General features: G+C 28.8%; 5 non-coding genes across 5 annotated transcripts; 3 read left to right on the top strand and 2 right to left on the bottom strand.

Annotated features, from left to right (window-relative positions):
* The first annotated feature begins 11,990 nt into the window (after positions 1-11,990).
* Positions 11,991-12,064, top strand: Trnan-guu. The gene has a single exon. It is a non-coding gene; the product is annotated as a tRNA-Asn (tRNA).
* Positions 12,065-13,180: 1,116 nt separating this feature from the next.
* Trnae-uuc lies at positions 13,181-13,252 on the top strand. The gene has a single exon. It is a non-coding gene; the product is annotated as a tRNA-Glu (tRNA).
* A 345-nt stretch (positions 13,253-13,597) lies between these two features.
* On the bottom strand, positions 13,598-13,669 carry Trnae-cuc. Its single transcript has one exon. It is a non-coding gene; the product is annotated as a tRNA-Glu (tRNA).
* Positions 13,670-14,018: 349 nt separating this feature from the next.
* Trnan-guu lies at positions 14,019-14,092 on the top strand. Its single transcript has one exon. It is a non-coding gene; the product is annotated as a tRNA-Asn (tRNA).
* Positions 14,093-14,373: 281 nt separating this feature from the next.
* On the bottom strand, positions 14,374-14,447 carry Trnan-guu. The gene has a single exon. It is a non-coding gene; the product is annotated as a tRNA-Asn (tRNA).
* Positions 14,448-19,189: the final 4,742 nt, after the last annotated feature.

Here is a 19,189-nt window from a genome sequence, read left to right as displayed (position 1 = left end):
TTGCTAGTGATTTGGAAGATTTATGATAATGTTGTGTACTAATTACATACTGAAAAATTACAAATCATCATTTGAATCAAATAAAATTAATATAATAAATATTCATTGTACTTTGTGTAGAAAATGTTTATTGCAAAAATTAATCATGCGGTCCGGATTTATTTAGATACTGATATTCAATTTGGTCAATGATGAGATTTATATCTAATTTATATGAATAATGCCAAATTTGGCGAATATTACAAATTAAATCTATAATTTTAATTAAGTTCTATTACATTTACAATTATCATCTTATCACACAGAGGTCAAATATTTTCACATCAAATTAAATTTACTCTCTATCTTCAAAGATATTCAAGTAATCGCGAATTTATAAAATAATAAACAACTATCATTCACGTTTTTTCTAAAATTGGTCATAGTTATCTTTCATATATATTAAATCGATATAATCAAATCAAATCAGTTAATATGGAATTGAATGAAAAATTTCATGGCTTTTCTATTGTCGAAGAAAAACGATTATTAGTGTTCGCATGAGCTGAGATTTTATACGCGATGATGTAATCGCAAAATAATGTTCGGGGAGTGAATCACTTTAAGGTGAAAGTAAAACAACATTTTCTTTATTTTTTCGAAGAAAACAAACAAATATTTCATGACACGCTTTTGAATTATGCTGAAGTAATTATGCTATTTGCCTGTGAACTTTGACTTAAGGTATGCCTGTGAACTTTGACTTAAGTTAGTGTGCACTTTTCTGATATTTATCTTAATATATTTTATGAGAGATAGACTAATATATTTTATGTTTTTAATTTTTAGTATTTATTAGTAATTTTGTAAAAAAATGCTTATGCGATAATTATAGAAATTCTAATTTTTGTCTTGACTTTTGAGGTGTAGGTGAAACTTTCTTTTATTCTTCTTGTCAAGAAATAGATTATCCCTAACAAATATTTTATTACACGTCTTAGCTTTAAATTTATTTCAAACTAATTTATAGTTTTTGAAGTATTTATGATTATTATAATACGGTGAATTTTAATTTCATATGAAATCAACTTAAGAATTTCATTTCATTACATATGAATCAAGTTTAGTTTGCACTTTTTAATTTTAGTTAATTATTTTTATATATTATTACTTTTGCATTTATACAAAATTGGTTAATACTATACATTGTATAGTAAAAAAAAACAATATTAATGTTTTTATAATCCAAGTTTAATCTCACCGAGTTAAATGAAAACATATGCATTTTCTAGTATTATCATAAGTAAAGTTTATTTGTTTAAAAGTACAAATATATATTTTTTAGGGTTTATACAAGCATTGTATCATTATTTTTGATTCAATATACATCACAATTTTATTATTTATAACTTGCATAGGTAAAAGCAAAAAAAAAATTAAATTTAAAAAATGCATAAATTAAACTACATAAATAGGTTTTCATATTCATTTATCAAGATCTCATTTAAAATTAGATAGAGTTTTTAATACCATATGGAAAATGCACGTTTTAATTATCAAAATTCAAGTGAGACTATTTCTCAAAGAAATCTATAATACTTGAGAAAGATATGAATTCTTATTGGAGTTCAAAGAGCTTCTCTATAAAGTTCAGTTTTTATTGGTTTTATATAAAAAATATCAAAGTCAGATTGATACTACGCTTTTCTTGTTTTATTTTAAAATTTACTTTGATACTTTATTTTAAAAACTTATTATTTTATTTTATAGCCTTACTCTAATATTTCTTATAACTTTTAATTTAAATTTTGCATTAAAATTTACATTTTCGTTTGTGCTTCGAATTTATATATTTTCCTTTAGTAGAAAATTTTCCATTTATTCGCAATGCCCAAAATATAAGTGGAAATTCCAACCCCGTGATATTTAGATAGAATATGTATTCTATTTATAATAATTTATGTATGTCTTGCCCTATGATGTTTTCCGTTATTTTAGAAATGATACAATCAATTGTTTGACTTATGTTACGCGTTTTCATCATACAAACATTTTGTAGTAATTCGTAGGAAGTTGCTTTGTTGAAGTTGAATAAGTTTTACAACTCGTAATTCGAGATATTGCATCTAAAACTTTTAGATTTGGATAAAAGATAATTTTATCGAAAAGCTGATATTTTTTTATTATAAAAATTAATTAAAGTTTTGTTGTATTTTTTCTACATTGTTTACTATTGTATTTCATGAATTTATTACACACTTTAAATCTATAACAAATTACATACAGAATTTTCCTTGCGATTTAAATCGTCATAGCTTTCAAAAAATAGTATATTACATATATTTATTATTCAAACACTAATATTTATTTATTCCTAAGAAAGCAGTATTATTAATGATTAATAATATTTTAAATATTTAAAAATTATGATTAATTTCAAATATTTTTTAAGCAAATTTCTATATTTCTAGAACAATTATTTGAAGCTGTATTTTGGAAAATTATTGTTTCAACAGCTATCGATAATTGGCTATGCATTTTATTTATTTGAATGAAGTTTTGATATAAAATTAACCTTGTGATTATGAAATCTGCTCGTATATTATTAAAAAAGAATTTTTTTTCATAATATTTCCATTTTTCCCCGATCCGTCCACACAATATCATTTCAATGTGTGGGCGATTTAAGCTTACTTCTGCATTACTACTGTTCCATCGTACCAAGCTGTGACAAGCTCCCGGCATGGAGCTAGCCTTTAGTCCCCCAGTGGTGCCCCCAACGCACCATCCCTATGAAAATCGAACCCCCAAACAAGGTACCGCCGATACTGCCCCCAACTGAATTCTCATCCTTTTTGAATACGTAGTTATGGAAATTTTTCTGATAAATGCGCATTGAATGTTGACAAGGGACACGTGTTTTAGAATTAAAATAAAATATTTTTTAATAATATACTTATTAATTATTTTTGAAACGCCGACTTATAAAATCAAATATAAGATTACCAATCATTAATTTTTACAAACATCACATTTTTCAACAATTTGATTTTTAATCTATTGATTTTTTTAGTTATGCAATATGTTATACTATTCATAAATATGATAAATTTTATTTTATGTTTTCATTTAATTCAGTTCTAGTTTTTTTCTAAATTAAAAACTTCAATAATCAAACCAGAAAGCTATATCATCATCTTGATGTTTTCTTGATGTGATTTTAAAATTAATTGTTTTATGATATCATAATTTAGTTCTTTGATTATTAAATCAGTAGGAGAATGTTAGAATGCTTAAAAAATGCCTAATTTACTGCCACAAATACCATGATTCCTTTATTAATTCTTTCAAAAACGTTTAACTCTTTTCTTCCAAGTTGATGTTGTAATTGCAAAAGTTCACCCTGTATTTTTAACTTCCGCGTTTAAAAAGTTTGATGTCTATTACACTTCTTAGGTATTTAGCGGTAGAATTTAACCGCAAATGAACTGTCTTGTTAGGAAACACGTGTTTGTTGTTTACACTGCAAATAAAACTTTAGAAGAAGTTTCCGTGATTCTTTAAGTCATTTGTAATTAATTTTTAAATTAATATTCTAGGAAATGGGAATGAATTTAGGAATTCAGAATGCTCCATGGTATTCGTGGAAATAAAATACTATAAGCAATTTTTTTTAAAAAAATTGAATTGCGTTTGAGATACTTTTTTTTCAATTTAATACACAAAACGATATTTATTAAATATTAATTCACAGATTACAAAGTAATTAAATATTATAGCAAAAAACAACAATTATTTAATTTTTTGCATTATCGAACATTATAACATGGTATTTATAATTTCACTAGTTACTTTGAGAAAATTATTTTTTTAATTTTAATTTATAGTTTTATCATTGCTTTTATGCACTCATGCAATATTTAAATAAATTCACTCTGATATTTGAGTAAAAAATTATTAAAATTACACATGAGTTTCTTGGGCATTTTTTTTTTTATTATACATAGCACCTTCCCTGATCTTATGTGGTTTGATGTAGTAAATAAATCGAGCAAATATGTTTATACATTATTATAACAAAATATAATATTATTGTTAGTATTAGACAATCATATCAGATTTAAATAAATTCATTGATCTTTCTGACAAGGAGCACCTCGGAATTACTCTTCTGGAATACTCTTTTGATAAAACTTCGGCTTGATGTTAGAGTTGATAATCAAACCAAACAATTTAAAATATTATAGTTTAAGAAGACATTATTTGATGAAGTTTTAAATAAACTGACCACGGTGTTTGTATATTAATATGTATCAGTATCTCAGTCAGTTTAGGCACTTTCTTCTAAAGGAGTTAAAAATGATCGAGTTCAAATTCCGTCATTCATTTTTTACGTTTTAGACGTATGTTTTGCGCGCGTCTCACTTTTCAAAACTTCAATTAATTTTCATAATAAACCACTTCTCATAGGCCTATAATACTTAAAGGTGTTCGTTTTGTCTCTCAACTCTATCACCATGCGAAGTTTCATCAAAATCCCTAAAGAGTAAATCTGAGGTTCTCCTTGTGAGTAAATAATCATTTAAACTTCTCGTGAGTCTATCATAAAATAATTTACATGTATTATGTATTATTGGTGTTCTTACATTAAAAAAATAGTTATTTATCGACTAAAAGTATGTAATGAGTTATTAAAAAATATTATAGATTTTTATCAGCCCAATCCTTATCGTTCGAAACGACAATTTCTTGAAATATTTCTTGATTTTTTTTTAAATAATTTTTGAGATTGCCGTATCATATATTTTATTATATGTTGTATATTATTTTTTACTTGGTTATTTTATTTAATTTGGATTTTACTTTACGGCGTCAGCTTTTGTTCTGATGTCTTTTCCGGCAGCCGTCAACAACGCTCTCAGGATATTCGTGGCGATGCCTGTCTGTCGCGTGGCCACTAAATGCACAGCCGTCTGTTGCTTTGTCTGCAAATATAGAATAGAAAAAATATTAAAAGAAAATAACTAAAATAAATATATCTTTTTGACTAAAAATAGCTCTGAGTGATACCATTCTAATAGTAATAATAAGAAAAATATTTTTTATATCAATCAATCAAGAGTCCTATTGATTACATTTTTGCGAAGACTTGATTAGCGGTTTTGAAGTTGCAAGAAAAAATGATAAAAAATGGAAATTTGGCGAGCTGAAATGAACATTACTGTTCATTTAATGAACATTAGTGGACATGTGAACAAGTAGAAAGGTAGACAGGTAAATAGGTAGACAGGTAGATAAGAAGACAAGTAGACAAATAGGGAGACGGTTAGATAGGATAGACTGGTTGACAGGTAGACATGTGAACAGATGCAAATGTAATGTAAACGGGTGGACAGGTAGGCAAGTACAAAACTAAATAGGTTGACAGCATTGACACTTAGACACTTCAATAGGTAAACAAGTAAACCGTTAGGCGGATAGATTATAAACAAATCAAGTATTTTTTGAGAAAATCGATTATTTACTCATGTCAGGAGTTCATGCAACTTGCCTTAGAGCAAAATGCTTCCTGCACCTAGTTTCACTTAGAATCATATAAAGTTAATAATTTTAACCATAATTATCGTCAGCTAATTTTACAACAAACACTCATTAAATTAGTTTCTCATTCATATTATTATTACCGATTTCATTCCCATGACACCAATATTTTTCACAAGCCATAACATAATCATTTATAACGTCTAAAGCTACTTCAACCCCATATAAAAATAGGTGATTCTAAATATACATATTCATATTAATTTTATAGTAAACACAATTTATATAATTTTCCACCACAAATTTCCACAACCCATAATATGATCATTTACAAAATTCGACTTCGACCCCAAAAACTCTGTCCATCCCGCGCGCTCCTGAATTTAACCATCGGCACCAGACAAAGACACGTATATTGTAATGTCAATCGTTCCGATTGTCAGAAATTGTATTGCCCATCTACTTACCTCACATGCAGGATTGTTTTGTTCACACAAAGGTATTTATTTTGAATCAAACTCTGTACGTATATCTAGTATAATAGTCTGACATATAAATATGCACAAATATTTGCACCTGATCGGATCGCTATCGACGCCGCGATTGAAATAAACGAAAGGGTTGCCGATATCGCGATACCGATCGCGCCAAGAAATAATGGCCAAGTGGCGGCCACTGAAAGACGATGGTAAGGAGAATTTCTTGGAAGTAGGATTAGAATATTTGTGCCATCCAAGAGAATCGGTGGTTAAGTCGAATTGCTGCCACAAGTGACACGATTAACTTTCCCTAACTCTAATTATCTAATTCGAGTAATTGCATTGAAAAATTTGTAGAGGAATCAATTTCAAAGAGAATTTCTTGAATTTTGGATTAGTAGTTAAATCGAATTTCGGCCACAGGTGGCAATGGATGTTTCTATAATAAAAGAAATTTGCAGTGACAAATTTGTAGTGGAGACGATGTTAAGGAGATTTAAACTAAAACTATTATGAATATTTTCATTTTTCACTTTTGCCTTCATTGATCTAAGAAATATAGAGCGCTTTTTGGTAGGTGTTAGTTGTTCTAAAGTAGACACGTTGACGGATATGATTGCAGTTCAAAAGTATCGACATTTATGTAGGGTTGGCACAATATTTCATCGAAGAAACTTTATACTTCCAAGGATTTTCGAAAACTTCATAGGAAGTGCTTCCCAAAATTTTATTCGAAGGTTATATGTCAGCAATTTAGAAGATATGGGTAATTATCGAGTTTGGTACAAGTTCTCAAAAACCACGAAAAGTAATAAAATATGGTTGAGGAGCATTTACTTACTAAATATATTTAAATCGAACATATTCCTGATAAACAAGTAAAATGACTAGAGGTAAATCTGAATTGCAATTTAAAAAAAATATTAAGACCTTTATGATTTTAACGTATAAATGAAATCTTGAAAGTATTATAACAAAAAACGACTAACCAGAACTAATGAGAAAACTCTTTAATAACTGTAATATAATAATATAAATAAAAATAAAAATCATTATAAAAAAAATATGAACCAAAAAATATGATATTAGATTTCTCGATGTAGCTGTGGTGTAGTATTTAGATTTTGATTTCAAAATATTATTTCTAAAAATTATAACAGAATACTGTTTAAAATCGTAACAAATCATTTTTACCATTTTTTATTGCACAATCTCCAATATTAGTAATATCATTTCTGCCTCGAGAAATGATTTATATCATGATTGAATATCGGCGTGAATCGTACGGTGCCATTCACGGAACCAATTTGCACCTACGTTTCTGTCAGTACAATACGCATATTTTATCGATGCCATAAAAATATTCGATTAGCTTAAAGAATTGCTTTATAGGTGTTATTTATGGGTTTAAAGAAAATTGGGTCATACAAGAGGGATGATGGTGGATAGATTTATTAATGGTTTCAAAAATTAAATATAGACCATATTTTAAAATTATTTGTAAATTAATTTGAAACTTAAAAGTTTGGTCTGAAAATTATCTGTTTATAAACTAAATACATAGGAAAAACTGGGGGTGACAGGGTACAGTAGTGACAGTCGTCTAAAAGCTAAGCTGTACTGGTTTTGACATAGGGTCTAAAAGGGAGAAAGATGAAGTGCAATTGTTCGAACAAGTGTCCATTATTGTTTTCAGTCAGTGCCTAGCATTAACATGATCTGTAGAAAAAGCTCTTGAAGAGTCAAAAGTAGGTTTTCGTGTTCGAATTCATTATTAATAGCTATTATTTGTGTACAGATAGATCACTTTTTTTTATTTGCTATATGTTGACCATTAGTAGTTTTACCAGCAATTAGTTTTGTTAGATAATTTGTTTCCAAAAGTGCGCGTTGGATACGGTAGTGACAAATTTGTGGGTACGGTTGTAATATGGGAGCGGTAGCATTCGAAAGGAAAGGGTCAAAGCCATTATCCATTATTAAGATATCACATTTCCCATTATTAAGATATCACATTCGCTAACAAAAATTAAAATCTCTCGGTATGTCATGAATTCCCTGTAAGCACGTAATTCTAGTGCATTTATGATGCATTATTAACTTACCCCGCCTGTTGCATAAGGGTCGACACCCCTCTTGGATAAAAGCAGTTTGACCAGGTCATCTCGGGCGTGCATTGCAGCCAAGTGCAGGCAGTTGTAATTGTCCTGGGAAAAAAGGAAAATTAGCATTTAATAGAAGAAATAAAATTAAGTTGTATAATAACATGATTGAAACACTAAGAATCATAAAGGATAATCGGAAAAATTAGAGTATGAGACATAAATATATATATATGTCTATTATATTTGCCACCATTACTTTGTTCGCCAATCTTACAAATTTCCATTTTAATTTTATCACGGTGACATGTGTCTTAGATTTTTCCTTCACCTTAATCGTTCCTTATCAAGACATGACACAATCTGGATCTTAATGATAATTTTAAGCTAATGTGCTGAAAGTGACTATGAAAGATTGCGATCTTTCAGGTTCGCCACTAGATTTGTTTAGGCACTGTTTTTGCCTTGAACCGGTGGTGTGTTGTTCAAGGTTAATTAAAAATAGTATCAATCGTATTTAAATAGTAGTAAATAATCATTTCTATCTGCAATTTTTAGGAAATAAAATTTGGCGATAGAGCAGGGTATAAATGTCCGCGGGTGAAAAGGCACATCATCATTATCTCAAAACCGAGCTAAGAATAGAATTTTTATGTAATACTATTTTGAAGCGGTATAATGAGCATTTACTGAATTATTTTGGATTAAATACAATGAAATAATTTTTGTTAAACTCTATTATTCATTTCTCATATTTTTATAGAACAACGTCAAGTTACTCCTTTTTGATTCATTACTTGCTTGATCCAGTTCTTAAGCGCTACGAAGTAGTTGAAAGCTTTATTAAAGCTATTTTTTATTTTTTTATTGGCTGTTTCAGTAGAAATTGAAGGATTTTTGCTATGATATAGTTATTTATTCTTACTTCTACAATTTATTCTGAACTTTCGACTGCATTATCAAAAAGCCGCAGTGCAATTTTGTTCCTGCGTTCGGTCGCCTTAACAAGCCATTAATTACCTCTGGCCTGGCGGAATTACTGATAACGAAAACGATTGCATAACAATTACTAAAAGTTTAATTGTTGGTTTTGGCAGGTGAACTATGTTTAAATTGTTAACTAGAAATAAGCAAACCTGTATTTTTGTTCATTTTTGTATGATATTTCAATTTTATATTATTACATTGCACTGTTTTCCTCCCTACTGTTTAAACATATCAACAAGTTTATATTTAAGTCAGTAATTATAAAAAACGCCAACTTAATTTGTATTCCGTCATTTCTTCATATCAGTTTGATAATTACTTTGCTAGTTTGAAGCTATTTTTGCAACAAATGCCGAACAAAGTATATATTTTTAATTACATTTTAAAAATTATATATGTTTGAATGAATCAAAAATAAAGTGACACAAGTTTCTACTGATGCAAAGGCTTAACTTATTATTTCCTTACAGTATTACATCTCAACAACTTTTATATTTATTCCGCTGAAAATTATAAAAAACTGTTTTAATAGGGCAACGTTTGCGCTATTAGCAGTGTTATTTTTTATCGGGATTTTTATCTTCTCGGCATGCATGTTGGAAAATTTAATACATATGGAAATACAGCTAATTGTTCACGTTTCAAAAAAAAGGTCGATTTGCAAGAAAACTCGGACGATGGCAGACAGCAATTTCCGTTAGAATAAATTTGATAGCCTAAAAATTGGTTTGATATGATAATTTGTATATATCATTACTAGCAGGAAAATATCATGCATCTATTATTGGAACTGGAACGAAGAAATTAGATTGTACACTATATTGATGATTGCACCTTTCGGGTTATTTTTAATAACAATTTAATTTTGTTCATGAAAAATTGTTATAAATAAATAATTTTAATGACAAATAGTTGATCAAAGTACAATTCAAATAAATTAAGGGGGTAGTTAAAATAAAAATAAAATAAAGTAGAATGTTCATGGTCGATTCGTATCAGATTTCAAACTCAATCCAAAATTATTATTTGCTATAAATATTTTCCATAATAATTAATGCTTATATATTTTTTCTAATTATCCTTTATAATTACACAAAGTATTGATTTCAATCCGGCTTTTGTTTTGGCCTTGTGCTGCTTTTCCTTTTACTGTTCCGTTGAGAGAAATCAATTTCTTTAGAATAAGTCACGTAAGGCAAACTTTCATTCACCATAAATCATCTCATGGAAAATCTAGATGATTTTTTTCCATGACAAACAAAATAAGTTGTTTAAATAATAATATAAACAAATTTGCAGAGATTTTATTTACAATTGTACATTTACGTACAATGACTTGCATACTAAATTATGCATCATTAAGAGTTATGAGATATTTCGCAGGTTATCTGTAGAGTTTTATGTAAATAATTTTATGAGAGAAATTTTGACTTCAAAGCAAATTTATTAGCTTTTTTTCTGAATAATTTTAAAAGGCGAAGTGAAGAAATTGTTAGTTTATAATTATTTATCTAAATAATTTTCTGCATATAAAAGCAAATGTTTTGTGGGTGTTTCTAGTGACAAACTAAAAAAATTGTTGATTCGAGCACCAAATTTCTAATATTTTACTACTTGCTTATGAATTCAAAACGAATTTTGGCAATAAGTTATAAATTAGGGACAATTGCCTATCACTATATTGTTCAAATTAAATCTTGGATTAAAACTCCCAAGGAAAACCTCAAGTTTACTCTTTTGTGATTTTGATGAAACTTTGCATAGTGATAAAATATATAGTAAAAATGAAGTCCTTAAAATATTATAGGCCTATGAAAAGTAGTTTAATTATAAAAATTAATTAAAATTTTGAAGGATAGGATGTATTGTTTACAGTCTTGATACTTCTTTATGTATGCCTACATTGTTTCCAGACAGATTTTTTTAAAATAAATATATATTTTTATAGACAAATGCAGAAGCTGATATTTTTAGGACTTTGAATACGCCTAAGACATTGCAACTACTCTCATCTTTGTGTGTTCAATGACTATTTCTTCTGATTGAAAGTATAGATCTGTGTACAATTGTATATTATTTCCCAGTAATTTTGTTCTATGAAATATTTCACGTCACATTCATTGAATCTATGTTATCACGCCATGGAAGTCTTAAGGGATTTGGAGGTCGGCTCGTTTTTATCAAGTTCTATGATCTTTTAAAAGTCGTACTAAAGACCATGACCGCAGTCTTGTTGTTCTAATCAATCTCATATTCTCAAACTTTATAATATTACATACTTTATATGTACTACATTTCCGGTTATTATATTTTGAAATTGCTCTGTAATTCCAATTGGATAAACTTAGGTTCTGATTTTTAAAAAATAAACTTAAGTTTTGATTTTATTTTCTTTCAAGTTTATGAACTTGATCAGAAAATTACTATATAATGGTAGCAACGGTTTATGTTTTAACATGATTATTTTACTTTTTGGAATATTCAGGAAGTTTATGATTTCAATGCACAACTCAATACTTCTGAAGTAATCTAGGGCAAATGCATGTTTTTACCAATCTTCTAAAAAAATTGTACATTTTATGTTCTGCAGTTGCATGTACCTTGATTATATATTGGAAAATATATTTTTTCTTCGAAATGGGTTAATTTAATTTAAATGCTAAAGAGGTTAACACTTGGTTTTGTCTTTAAAAGACATTATCATTTTAATTCGTGCACTATGTGCTGGTAGCCTTGAACTTTTTACATTTCAAGTACCATAGTCGTAATCTTCTGTGGCGATAATGCCAGATATGTGCGATAAGAAAATCATGTGTTAGCATGTTATTGTTAAAATTTATGTGAATTCTCGCAATTGTTTAAACCTCACTAATGTGGAAATCTGGGAAATGAGGCTCTCGAAGCCTCCGTGGCGCAATTGGCTAGCGCGTTCGGCTGTTAACCGAAAGGTTGGTGGTTCGAGCCCACCCGGGGGCGTATTTTTTTACAATTTAGTGAAATTTTTAATAAAAATACTATTAAATATTGCTGATCAATAAATAGTCAATTTTGTTCCAAAATATTTTTATAAATCTTATATAATATACTCGTCAGGTTAAATTCCGCGACGTACTGGGAATCAAATATGATCCGTTTCTGTTCTGATACAGAAATGACCAGAATATTGATGCCCAGTACTACAAATGTATATTTGTGCTCAACAATATTATAATTTTGTCTTTTGTCTTTCTGTTCTGCCTCGATAACCTTTTCTGCTACTCAATTAGCTAAAGGTTACCATGACGCATATTCAGCCCTGTCATAAAAATTTAACGAACAAAGATTTATTACTTTAAATTCTTATCGCACCGATTTTCATAGTGCGTGCAATTACTCAAAGAACTGCATTAATTAATCATTCTATGAGGTTGTAAGATTTATAGATTCGACATGACAAAGCAAATTTAATTTATGAAGAAACTTACAAAAGAAATTGCAATTTATAACAATAGTAGTACGATTCTACTATTCAGATTTTGCTTTTAGTTTATTAAATATGATTGAGTTTACAGTAATTGTGCTACAAATTACATGTAATTATTCATAATGATCATGAATATGCCGCGCCTATAATTTGCTAATGTATGTGAATGCAGGCATCGGGGGAAATGAATTTTAAAGGAGTGATTTGGGAGCTTAAATAGCACTTAGAGCTTATTTTCATCTTAATTGTACTATTAAAACATTAACGAAATATAACTAATTGCACAATACTGTATAAAAATATAAACGTATATGCAGGTAGGCGTTGACTCTTGTCTGATCATAAAAATCATACATTTATTTCATGATGTTTTAAATATATTTTTTTTAAATCAAGTAAGGGAAGAAATGTATCTAAAATAGAAAAAAAAGACTCAAGTGTTTGCAATTGACTTCTTCGTTCTACGTTCTACTTCTCTTATTTTTTAGTAAACTTGTGGTGAAAAAAAAACAACAGGGTTATTCAAGATAATATACCTGAATGTATATTGAATACATCGATATACAGATATTCTGATACAAAGATATCGTTGCTGAAATTCTACTGTAGCTAAAGCATATCCCACACAGTCCCATATGGTCTAGTGGCTAGGATACCTGGCTTTCACCCAGGAGGCTCGGGTTCGATTCCCGGTATGGGAATATTCTTTTTGTATTTACTATACACTACATATTTATGCATTTCAATAATTTTGCTAAACTAAATTAGCATTTGAAAATATTAATTAAATTATTACTTGACTTTAGATAAAAATTTACATATTGCTAAAAACATTCTTAGCAGACACAATTGAGAATAAAAATGAATATTTAAAATTTGAACAAGCATATGCTTATTTAAACTAGATATTTATAAGTATTTAAAATAAATGCATATATTATTAAAAAAAAACATTGATTTACACATTTAAACCATATGTATTTATAAAATTTTTAAATGTGACCAGATGTAGTGTGTTATTTTTTAAAAAGTTAGACGCAAAAATATTCCCATGCGGGGAATCGAACCCCGGCCTCCTGGGTGAGAGCCAGGTATCCTAACCACTAGACAACATGGGATACATTAGCGATAGCGTAACAAAGTCATGTATTCATGCGAACGATCTGAGAGCGAAGGTTTGAAACTCATCTCGAAAGAATTGATTTCTGCTAGTCTCGTCCAAGCAAAGCTAGCTCTAATAGTAATTTCATAATTTATAATTTCTATAAATGTTGAATGAAATTTTTTAACTTTAAAATATCAGACAACTGTGATTTTTTTTTTAAAATAGATTTTACATTTTTAACACAATGCACGCAATAATCAGTGGCGATAAGGAAACATATGTGCGATAAAAAATCATGTTCTAGCATTTATGATCTATTTAGCCTCAATATTGTAAAAATTGTTAGAAGCTGTTTTTCTCAAGCCTCCGTGGCGCAATTGGCTAGCGCGTTCGGCTGTTAACCGAAAGGTTGGTGGTTCGAGCCCACCCGGGGGCGAATTCTTTTGGAAATTTACTTATAATTGTTATTATTTTGTTCTAAACATTCATGTACAATAAATTAATGATTGAATAGATTTTAAGGAATATATATTCAATTTTCTGAATTTAAAATACCCATAACGATCTCAAGAAAATGCATTCAATTTTTCACATTACCTAGTTTATCTAAAAGACTGAAAAATTATCAATTACCTATATATCTATTAAAAGTGTTAATGATGAATTTAAGGTTTTTATCTGATTTGTTCAAAATGTGTTAATTTAGGCAAAAGATTACGCCCCCGGGTGGGCTCGAACCACCAACCTTTCGGTTAACAGCCGAACGCGCTAGCCAATTGCGCCACGGAGGCTGTGGAAGCTTTGAGGAAAAATACCGAGATCCTCTCGCTATTGTAGTAATATTTCGAAAAATATTACTGGTAATCATATGAAAGTATAAACATAATTATAATTTTAGAGATTATTTAAATTTTAAAATTGTCAAAAACTTTTTTTTTCAAGCCTAAATTCAAATTTTCACAGATCATTGAAAAATATCCAATATCATTAAGTCTTTTAATTCAAGCTTAAGCTCACACTTAAATATGTAAAAACAATTGAACGAATCAAAATTAAATCAGACGATATAAATAAAAGTTCCTTAATAATTTAATCGTTTTTTATAAAATTGGTAGTGGGAAAGGTATTTTAGACATATTGGATTAAGCCTATAGACGAATGATCTCTCTTAATTGTTTAAAAATATATAATATTTTTTCAAAATATATAAGCTACAAATAAAAAAATCGAAAATTTTTATGGATATAGCTTTAGATATTTATAAAGAACTAAGAACTTACATTATTCCTGGCTCCGACATCTGAACCCAATTCTATCAAACGATCGATTACAGGTGTTCTGTTTTCTTTAACTGCATACATAAGAGGTGTCATTCCAGTTGCCTATAAAAAAATTAATAATAATTATTATTTAATAATAATTTATAAAATTATATTAAAACACTTATCCCATCACTAATAACCAAAAAATATATATATATAACCAAATAATACTCATCAGTTTTATAGCATCAGCTCTTACTTTGCAAAATTATTGAGCATTATTTTATATTATTAATTTGTTTTATAATTTTCATATCGTTAAGAACTCATGATGTATATTTTAAAAACTTATTTATTACTTTCACGATTGAGCAAACTAATTACTCCAAAATATAATGTTAATCTTGATTCATGCCATTGAATGATTGCAAATGATAAATGTCCTAGTTCAGAAGATTGAATTGAAATATTATAATTGATACTGATTAAGTTGAACGCCTACATAAATTTTTCAGCCATAAGTAGTATTACTAAATTTTTAAAAATATATAATATTTTGTAAAACAAATAGTTGTTTGTTGATTTTATCAATCTGTTCAGAAGTATCATAATTTTTTAAGGTTGCTGTATTGGCATAAATAAAATATTTTGTCAGTTTGGTTAATAGAATACAAAAAAGTATATTTTCCATAACGTTAAAATTAATTTTCTTCTATGCAATTGATTTTTGATTATATTTTTGTATAAATCTCCACATTTATGATATGGCCCAGCTACAAGTCGTTTACCCACATTGCTAGACGGTCGTTTACAGTGAAATTATACGAGTCGTAACTGATTATCAAACTGGGTCAAATGAACAAAGCTCAGCTAAAATAAACATTTGTTCAATTTTAAGATTTACTTTCTCATGAATGTTCATATCGATAGAGAAACTACTTGTTATGCATGGAGAAAATAAACAAAAAAAAAACAGTTTGAATTTAATTTTATATAAAGTTAAAAAAAAAAATTATATGGGCTTTAAATTTTTCCTCCAAAAATATATTTAAATTTAGTTTTTTTGGTGTTTTATGAAATGCTAAAGCTTGTTGTATAATACATTTATATAAATATTTTCATTTGTATTATTCGATTAGTGCAAACTTCTTGAAATATCTAGAGATGTCTCATGTGTCCGAAAATGCGTCAGTAATAACTATTGTAATATTTATAGATTTTAGTCGATATTTAATGACGTTTTTTATCTATATTTAATAACCTAGAGTATTTTTATAAAATCATGATTACCTCACCGTGCATAATCTGGGTTAATAGGCAATCACTTAAAATTATTAAAATAAGGCGAGCCTTTGATCCGAATCTTCTATGCATGCATATGCGAATTTAATGTTTTTTCAATGCAAAATGTAATTCTTGTTGTGCCCACAGTAATTTATGATCTTTCGCACGTAATGTTTAATTCTAAATATAAATGTGCACATTATCGAAATAGTCTATAATCCTCAATAGAGTAACCTTGCTGCAAAAGACCTAGCATGTTCGTTTGTAGTTACATTCAAGTTCTTAATCATGTGGCCAGACACTCTGATTTAATAGCAAGCTTGTTTCAAGAAACATAAAAAAATTGATATTATATAAACATGATTACTAGAAGAATATTTTGCTAACATTTAGCGCTTTTTAAATAAATATGCGGTTTGAGTAATATATAATATAAATAAAAAACTAGTGGGGTGTATGGCATCGTGTCTTAAGGAAAATTTCTGGAACTTCCCGTACCGTAACGGAATGTTCGAGGAATACTGAATGTTTTTAAATAGATTATTATTAATATTGTAACATTGTCTAATATTTATAACAATTATATAAACTGAATTGAAAAGTTGGAATTATTTGTTTAAAGTAGGTATATTAGAACTATGGTCAGAATTAAAAATAAAATCTGAATTATTTTCGATATACTAAAAATTTTTTTTTTGGAAAAAAAAGTTGAAACAAAAATTTGTTTTTCCAAAATCACTTATTTTGTTAAAACAAGCAGAGAGTTCTTTGAATCATTTAAATCGGACGCTTAGTTCTCTTAAAAACTGCCATTTTTTACACAATTAGCTCCGTATCTTCGAAATGGCTAGGCCTGCCTTTGCCAAAAACTAATAAACACTTCTCCCAATCATTACTAATTGAATGTTTTTTAGATCATTCAAATCGGATGCTCCGTTCTCTCAAAAACTCGATTTCTATTTTTTGCATTCTTTGCTCTTTATCTCCGTAACTGCTGAACCTGCCTTTGCCAAAAACTAAATAGCTCATCTCCCTATCAATAGGAATCCAATGTTTTTTGAACCATTTAAATCGGTTGATCCGTGCGCCCTAAAACGTGACTGGAAGTTTGTATCCATACATACATATACACACACACAAATCCATTTTTTCTGAGGTATGCCAAAATGTTCAGAAACCTTCAAATCGTCGAGAAATGTATAAATTTTCAATTTCGATTTTTGGCCCATTACAATAACTTACCCTACGGAAAGTTAAAAATAAAATGATCTCATTGTAACACAAAGGTCCAATTTGACTTTCTGTAACTATCATGTCTAAACCAAATACATGACACAAAACACGTATCAAACAATCAACTATCAAACTATGTATATTCAGTGAAATTCCCAGTCAATTCCTAATTATATAAATATGTTTTTTGTTATATTTTTCTAAGATTAGTCATTTGTTCTTTTTTGCCCCATAGGCGGCGTAAAATGGAAGAGCCATGGGACAAGCAGTTCCAATATATTATTTTTAATTTTAATACTAGAAAATAATAGATAAATTAATCAATCAATGCAAATTATAAAATTATATTAAGATAAACTAAATAAAAGAGCTCAAAACCAAAAACCTGTTAACGATGTCTTAAGAATCACCACGTTGGCTCATTACACACCTTTGGCCTTCTACTTTAAAATGGCATTGTTAAAAAGTTCTATACTTCACATGTTTTTCAGATAATGCTGGTAAATTTTTTTACCCTCGGACCTTTAAGCCCCTTTAATAAAAGGTTAACTAATAATCCCCAGATAATCCTCAGTTAAAAAATCTTGAAGAATTCAAAATAATCTCTACCCAGTAGCGTAAGTTTCCTTCTCAGGGTCGCGCGCCTTATGCTCGGGCGTGACGTGTCGTCCGCGCCCGCCCTTGACCAGCCGAGTTCCAGAGGGCCTTTACGACCCTATAACCAACTTCCGGAACGGAAGTCCGAACACAGAACCGACTGCACGAGATCTAGGTCACAATCGCTGAGCAATGAGAATTTGTTCCTATTGAGAGAAAATGACGAACAGACCTAACACAATAAATCGCCCCGATTCATATTTAGGTTGCACGTTTCTAATATTGTATAAATATTAGTTGGATTTAATCATAGGACACGTGGCACTCGATTTTAGTAATTGAATAGTAATAAGATTTTTAAAAACTGAAAGTTGATATCAGGATTTTTGAATGTGACGGGAAAACAATAATATTATATCATTGCTATAAATTGAGCTAAGGAAGACTTATGTAACGTGGGTAATCTTTAATAATTTTCGTCTAGGTCTAAGCTCTCTGTTGAAAATAAGTTGCTGCTATATAAATCAATCATTAATCCAATCTGGACCTACAGAATTGAGCTCTGGAGATGTGCTTGCAAATCAAATATAGCTATAATGTAGAGAACTCAGTCAAAAATTTTACGTACAATTCTTAATTCTCAGCAAATGAAACCATTTACAGCGACCTCAACATGAAAACGGTGCAATTAACGTTCAAAAAATTCAAGGAAAATACAAACGCAAATTGAACTCACATTCGAACCCATCAATAAATTGACATTACTCAACCTTTTGGTATAAGGAGATTGAAACGACAATGGCCTTTAGACTTAGTCTTAGATTAGGTCTAATATAATATTATCATATTAATTGTTAAACTGAGATGATCTCATTGGAGCTCTTCTTAGGCGTCGCTCTTAAATATTGTCATTTTAGCTCATAGGAATCTTTATGTATTTTTGATTGCTGAGTAAAACGAGTTAAAAAAATAAATAAAAAAAAGATTATGATTACTCAAGATGAAATAGAAATGTAATGGTAATTCTATTTTATGGACCTATCTTCGTATGAGTTGGTATTAATGAACTGAGAAAAAGCTATGTACACCTAAAACTTAACTTAACGTATGTGTTATTAACAATTCATCAGAAAGTTGCACTTATGATAAAATTGTTA

The sequence above is a fragment of the Ctenocephalides felis genome, unplaced genomic scaffold (assembly GCF_003426905.1).
Source record: "Ctenocephalides felis isolate EL2017-DRISC unplaced genomic scaffold, ASM342690v1 CF-g0.4_SCAFFOLD_01170, whole genome shotgun sequence".
Lineage (NCBI taxonomy): Eukaryota > Metazoa > Arthropoda > Insecta > Siphonaptera > Pulicidae > Ctenocephalides > Ctenocephalides felis.
Note: the sequence above shows the minus strand (reverse complement) of the source record. Positions and strands in the feature narration are given on the sequence as shown.